This window comes from Diabrotica virgifera, chromosome 8 (genome assembly GCF_917563875.1).
Source record: "Diabrotica virgifera virgifera chromosome 8, PGI_DIABVI_V3a".
In the NCBI taxonomy this organism is placed as follows: domain Eukaryota; kingdom Metazoa; phylum Arthropoda; class Insecta; order Coleoptera; family Chrysomelidae; genus Diabrotica; species Diabrotica virgifera.
This window is the reverse complement of record NC_065450.1, coordinates 60541407-60548172: the sequence shown is the minus strand read 5'-3', so window position 1 is coordinate 60548172 and position 6766 is coordinate 60541407.

The following is a 6766-nucleotide window of genomic DNA, read 5'->3' as shown; positions in this document are numbered from 1 at the left end:
CTTATTAGCTTAGGAATAAAAAAATAGAAAAATCAAGATAAGAATATCAAATAAAAAGAAATAAAATATTGGGCGCCACTGGTTTCTTTATGGGAACCAAAAATATACTAAAATAGAAATATTAAAGGAAAGATAGCTAAATCAAAAATTAAACAAAACATAGTCAATACAAAATATATAAAATACTTATGGCGTGACTTACCTTATATATGTCTTTACTCAGAAAATTCTGTGTTATACTTACGGAACAAGAGAGAAGGAAAAGACAATAATAAAAAAGTATTTTGCAAATCAAGCATTATTTATGAAAACAAAATTAAAAAGATCTGTGATCCCTCGCGATTTTACATAAGGAGATCCTGTTAACCAAAAAGAAAATGAAAAGTTTGCATAAAAAAATAATACCTTGTATATTATTCCTGTGTCTTCTTGGTTGATTTTAAGTCCAAGGCACAGTTCACTTCACTAGATGTCACTTTACATCTGAATATGAATAGATACAATAACAGTACATCAATGAATGGTTGTTTCCATAGTTCATAGAAAAATTCAGCATTTCTTAAAACAAATCGGCAATACTCGAACAAAAATATTCAAGAACTTAATAGTCCTTTCGTATATTAAACGGTATGAAAAAGAGGTAAAATAAAAGCAACTCCATGCTTTAACTATGATGTTAAAACTAAATAGTAACACAAAAAAATTCTAACTCCTGCTTGCATGTAAGAAAATATTATTATACCAGCATTGATATAAAATAGTCGCGTTCGCCTAAACAGCGAAACGCGGTGGCCTACGGCTTGCTTAGACTCTTAGACCATAATAGAGCTCCAACACAAAGACTTCTGCAATAAAATTGCACAATAACTTACCTATACTCAAACTAAACTGGAACTTACACCTTTCAGGTACTGCAACCCTGCAGACCTTCCGAGGCTAGCTCAACTCCAACTCTCTACAGCTCAAACGTAACTCCTTTACAGCTCAAACGTAACTGACTTTCTCGATCCTCTCAAACTCAAATTCCGAAACCAAACGCCCTTCCTAAAAAATCATTCGATCTTCCCATCAATAATCTCAACGACCAATTACAGACTTAAGACACTTCCCTAATTAGAATCTTGACAAATAAGAAGTCACTTAGACATATTTTTAGCCACACCCCCTAAACTCGCAAATATTTTTCTACGCCATCAATATTTCCCAGCCAATCAAAAATTTACCATCTCATGGGTTTAGCGTCACCTTAGACAGAACTTTTCCCATGATAATAGCTGAATCGGTTCAAATAACACCTGGCCTCGCTGTACACTCTCAGAGCTCTTATCGTTATAGTTATAAGATAAATTTCCCACAGTCTCAAAGTCGGTAGCGGCAGTAATCTGAGCCTAATTATTACCACTTATCAACAAAAATTCAGACTCTCGTCTCGAAAAATCATTAAACCTTTTTGAATTAAAACTGCTATTCTCAGTATAGTAAACAACTCGAGATACAAACTTATCTACGCCAAATTCCTGAGAAAAGTTAGATAAACAACACAATATCCGATGATCGATCCAATATTATGAGAAACGAAAAAGAATCACAGAAGATCCAATTCCACGCAATACCCGGTACAATTCCTGAAACGGATTTTGCATATAGGGTGAAACAAAAATAATATTAGGGTTTCGAAAACGTTAGTGACTTTCGTACCCGTTACAAGATGTCTTGAAATTAAGGAGGCATTCCAAGGCAGAATGGTCGGTTCTTCTCAAAAATCTTCTGCCATAGACGAACGAATGGTACGGTTCCACTTCTTTGACGACCGCCAATAACTCGTTTCTGGTGACGTAGTGGTTTCTTTCTGCTTTTCCTGGAGTTTTACGGAAGCATCATATAACGTGTTCCTCACGTATCAAGTATGGAAAAACTCTGCTCTTTCGGATATGCCAGGATTGGAGCCGTAGTCAATTATTTATGCTTGAGTTTGATGAAAGCAAGCTGGCAGTCTGGTGTCCAGTCAAATGACAGCTTCCTAAGAGTCACATTATTGAGAGGTTTTAAAATCTTCTCAAACTTTTTCACGAAGCGACGATAGTAACTTCTAAGACCAAGGTAGCTTCGGGCATCGTGTTTGTTTCTTGGTGTGGGACATTCTTTTACTACTTTTATTTTTGCTAGATTTCCTATAGATTTGAAATCCACAGAGAGAGCTGTAGTGTGCTCTCTTTTTAGATTCCTCGCGTCAGTTCATTTCTCCGCTGTATGCTGTGCAAATTATAGAAAGCACATATTTAGACTGTTACCTGAGTTGATTTCGGATCTTCGGATTTTTGATTTCCGTTTGTGTGTAATAGATGTCGCTGTAGCGCCTTTTGCTTTTTATCTTTAATTATTTGCTAACATGACAGAAAGAATTGGTTTGGATTCAGAGAGCCTACCACAGTTCGATTTGATGATTCCAAAAGAATGAAATGCGCATAAGCGAATGGTGGTACCCTGTATCGAAATTAAATCTCATTTGCCTCTTTACGTTTACTCAGACATAGACTCAGACTCAACAAAAAACGTTGTTTCAATCCAGAGAGCACACCACAGTTTGCTCTGAGGATTCCAAAAGGTGAAATGCACATAAGCGAATTGTAGTACTCTGTATGGAAATTGAATTCTAACTGTCTTTCTTACATAATATAATAATAATTACTTAAAAGGTAAAGGTAAAGTTTTCAATCCTAATAGCAACATTAATAATATTGAAAAATATTAATAATATTACTAAAAGATTTTTAAATTGAAAAACTTATTGGTCCATTTCCTTGGTAACACCTCCAAGGCTTCTAAAATTTGCAAGCAAGATGGATGCTGCAGTGAAGACAAAGGGAGCGAATTCTAAAAAGTTGCAATTCAAAACCCCCGTCTGCAGCTTGGTAAAGTTCCAACGGAAAATGGACCTAGTTACTCTATGGGGGTAATACTAATATAACATAAAATAAAAATGTATATGGTATGTTTATCAGTAAATGGTTTAGTTCAATTAGTTACCACTATAAACATCCTGGATTAACCGACAATAGTATAAAAGTCCTATATATATATATATATATATATATATATATATATATATATATATATATATATATATATATATATAGATATATATATATATATATATATATATATATATATATATATATATATATATATATATATGTAATGATATTTATAGGAATAAGGACAGCTGAATAAAGTATTTTATTAAAACATGTTTTAATACAACATTTACAATATTTACCTAGAATAAAGAAACGACATTTAATGTCAATATTCCCAATCTATGATTATTTCTACAAATAAGTGAAAATAAAAGTTTCATAAATGCTTGACATTTCATAAATGACGACGTCTGTCAATCCAATCTCTTCTCAGCTAGTGACGGTTCGGCAGGCCAGGAGTGTGTTCCGAATTTCTAACGTTGGCTGACTGCGTTCCAATTTGAAATTCCAATTTGAGATGACATCTTGGAGCACAGCAATATTAAAATGATGAAAGTATAATATGTAGTTTCATTACATCATCCTTCCCAAAGGTGAAAATATTCAAATATTTTCGTTACCATCTTCATCTTGACCTTCTTCCTGTATAGGGAATGGAACCAGCTTCGAGATATGGAATAGATTAGAGTCTGACTTCTTCCGATTCATATTTACTTTATAAATGGAATTTGATAGTTTTTCTGTTATTTCATATGGTCCAATTTTTAATTCGTCCAATTTTTTTCGGTTTAACCTGTTTCCATTTTCGACAAACACCAAATCACCTATGTTGAAGTCCACATGTTTACGGTTCTTGTCATAAATTTGTTTATTATATTTGTGAGATCTTTTCGTTCTTTCTAAAGCAAGATTTTTGTTTCTTATCCAATCTTTTTCTGAATCTACTTCTTTCAGTTCAGATGGCAGTGTTGTTACTTTTTTGCCATACATTAAATATGATGGTGAGAAACCAGTTACAGTCTGTTCGGTATCATTGTATTTGCCCACACATTCTTGTGCTATTGTTGTCCAAGCTTTTTTTTCTTTTGTCTCGTTAATTCTACACCTAATTTTATTAACCAGGGTTTGATTTAGTCTCTCATTGAGACCATTAGAAAAAGGAGAGTTAGCAGCAGTGAATATTAGTTTCGTAAACTTTTTCTCTAAAAACTTTTTAAAATCATTTGAATTTATTCCTGGATATTGGTCTGATAGAATCATTTCGATTTGATCATTTTCTGGAATACTATTTACAAGTTTAATGAAATCATTTGCAGTTTGAGTTTTCGATGTCAATATATATGCATATCGTGTGAAGTGGTCTACTAGAATATGTAAATATTTTTTTGTAGAACGGGAACCTCCAAAACCTCCTACTGTGTCTATACTGACAATGCTGAAAGGCTTTGTGGCTGGTCCCAAATGTGACATTAATCCGAATTTTTCTAATCCCCTTGATTTATTTCTAATGCATACTGAGCATTTTTGGCAGGTTTCTCTAATGTTTTTTGTTAAGTTTTTTGCTGTATAATATGTTCCAATCATATTATGCATTTGTTTCACTCCTATGTGACACAAGTTTCTATGAACGTTTTTTAAAAATTCTCTACTAAAGTCTTCAGTCAAAAGGATTTTTTCTCTTCCTTTTATATTTTTGTAATAAACATTATGTTTATTTATTAATTTATACTTATTTTCCTGTATGTCTCTATTTTTTTCTTGATCTTCCAGTATATCTTGGATAGTTATTGAATTTACAATTTTTAACTGTTCCTCAGTATTTTTATCTGGGCCTAGGACAGGATTTCTGCTAAGGCAATCAGCTTCTAAGTTATGTTTCCCAGGACAATATTTAACATCAAAATCATATTGTGATAAATAATATGTTAGATCTCCTAGTTCCTCATCAGTCCTAGATTTTATATTCATATTTTCTAATGGTTTATGATCAGAAAAAACAGTAAATTTCTTACCAATTAAGTAATGTTGCCAATACCTAACACATTCTTTAATGGCCAAACACTCCAAGTATATGGCCTTTTTTCTTTTTTGAACTTCATTTAATTTTTTTGAAAAATAAGCCACTGGTTTTTCTTCTTTGTTTTCCTGTGGTTGTTTTAATACCCCTGCTACTCCCAATAAGCTGGCATCAGTATAAATATGTATTGGTAGATTTGGATCAAATATAGTTAATACAGGTTGAGTTAACAATATGTTTTTTAATTTGTCAAACGAATTTTGGCATTCTGTAGTCCAAATAAATGGTTGTCCTTTTCTCAACAGGTTGTGTAATGGGTTCAATGTTATTGCAATGTTTGGCACATATTTGTGGTAAAAATTTATCTTTCCTAGAAATTGTCTTACATGTTTTTGTGTTCTAGGTATTGGAAATTCCTTTATTGAAATTAAGTTGTCCTTCAGTGGTCGTACACTATTATTTTGTATTATATGACCCAAGTATTTTACAGATTCCGCAGCAAATGTGCATTTTGTAAGCTTTAATCTGAATCCTTCACTTTTGATAGCTGTAAATAGTTGTGTTAGATGTCTGATATGTTCTGAGAATGATTTTGAAAAAACTAGTATGTCATCTATGTAGCTCACTGCAAAGTCAGCAAGTTTGTGTTTTCTTATTATATTACACATTATTCGCTGAAATATAGCTGGGGATGTTTTCAGCCCAAATGGTAAACAAGTCCACTGAAAATGTCCCTCTTGTGTAACAAATCCTGTTTTGTATCTATCTGTAATACGCATAGGAATTGACCAAAATGCAGAATTGATATCAAGGGTTGAGAAAAATTTACAGTTTCTCGTCTTTTGCATTAAATCTTCAATATGAGGAAATGGTTGTGATTGTGGCACAACAATTTTATTCAGGTCTCTAAAATCAATGCATAATCGTGATTTTGTATTTTCCTCTCTCTTGTAAGCTAATGTAACTGGTGCTGCGAAGGGGCTGTATGATTCTTCGATTAGCTTTTTGTCTAATAGCATTGCAATTTGCTTTTCAATTTCCTTTCTATCCTCAATTGAGTTTCTATATGGCCTTCTGCTGCAATATTTTTCTTCTAATAAATCAATGTGTGCTTCATAATCCTTTACTGTTCCTACATCATACTTATCTTTGGCAAATATGGATTTGTTTTCATTTATTAATTCATCTATTCTTAATTGTTGATAGCGATCTAAATGGTTTACATAAATTTCAAAAATTTGATTTTCAAAGTGTTCATTAAAATTTATTAAATGTTTATTTCCCATTTCATTTGACATATCAGATACCTTTGAATTATCATTTGTTTCCTTAGAAGCAAATATTATTTCTTCGTTAATTTCCTTAGAAATTTTAGCATTTGTTTGAAAAGTTTTTTCTATTTCCTTAGAAATAGTATCTATATGTATAGGTGGTTTTTGACTTATTTTCAGGTTTTCATCTTGACATAAATAAAAATTTTTTATACAGTCTAAACCAATTAGAAAATCATAATCAAAATTATCCTTGTCAATCACAAAGACTTCAGTTTCTTTTTCTACGTCAAAAATTTTTATACTTAATTTGACCATTCCATTTGTTTTTTTAAGGCCATTAATAGTTTTTAAATTAGTACCTCTAGGATTAATTAGTCTTTCATTATTTATTTTCAACAATTTTGAATTTATTAATGAGACATTTGAACCTGAATCATATATTCCAAAAATCTCAAAATTGCTATTCAGTACTAATTTTACTTTTATTAATGGCAACA